The following is a 643-nucleotide window of genomic DNA, read 5'->3' as shown; positions in this document are numbered from 1 at the left end:
TGCAATGCACCTGCAACCTTTCAGAGGTGCATGCTCTCTATCTTCTCAGATATGGTAGAGAAATTTCTGGAAGTCTTCATGGATGACTTTTCAGTATATGGAGACTCATTTAACTCCTGTCTTAATCACCTAGCACTTGTCTTGAAAAGATGCCAAGAGACTAACCTGGTTTTAAACTGGGAGAAATGTCACTTTATGGTGACTGAAGGGATTGTCCTTGGGCATAAAATTTCAAACAAAGGAATAGAGGTGGATCAAGCTAAGGTGGAGGTAATTGAAAGATTACCACCACCTGCCAATGTTAAGGCAATCAGAAGTTTTCTGGGGCATGCAGGATTCTACAGAAGGTTTATAAAGGATTTTTCGAAAATTGCAAAACCTCTGAGTAACCTGTTAGCTGCAGACACACCATTTGTATTTGACACACAGTGTCTGCAAGCATTTGAGACCCTAAAAGCTAAGCTGGTCACAGCACCAGTCATCTCTGCACCAGATTGGACATTGCCATTTGAACTAATGTGTGATGCCAGTGACCATGCCATTGGTGCAGTGTTGGGACAGAGGCATAACAAGCTTCTGCACGTCATTTATTATGCTAGCCGTGTTTTAAATGATGCACAGAAGAATTACACAACCACAGAAA

The sequence above is a fragment of the Arachis duranensis genome, chromosome 6 (genome assembly GCF_000817695.3).
Source record: "Arachis duranensis cultivar V14167 chromosome 6, aradu.V14167.gnm2.J7QH, whole genome shotgun sequence".
Lineage (NCBI taxonomy): Eukaryota > Viridiplantae > Streptophyta > Magnoliopsida > Fabales > Fabaceae > Arachis > Arachis duranensis.
This window is presented reverse-complemented; position numbering follows the sequence as displayed.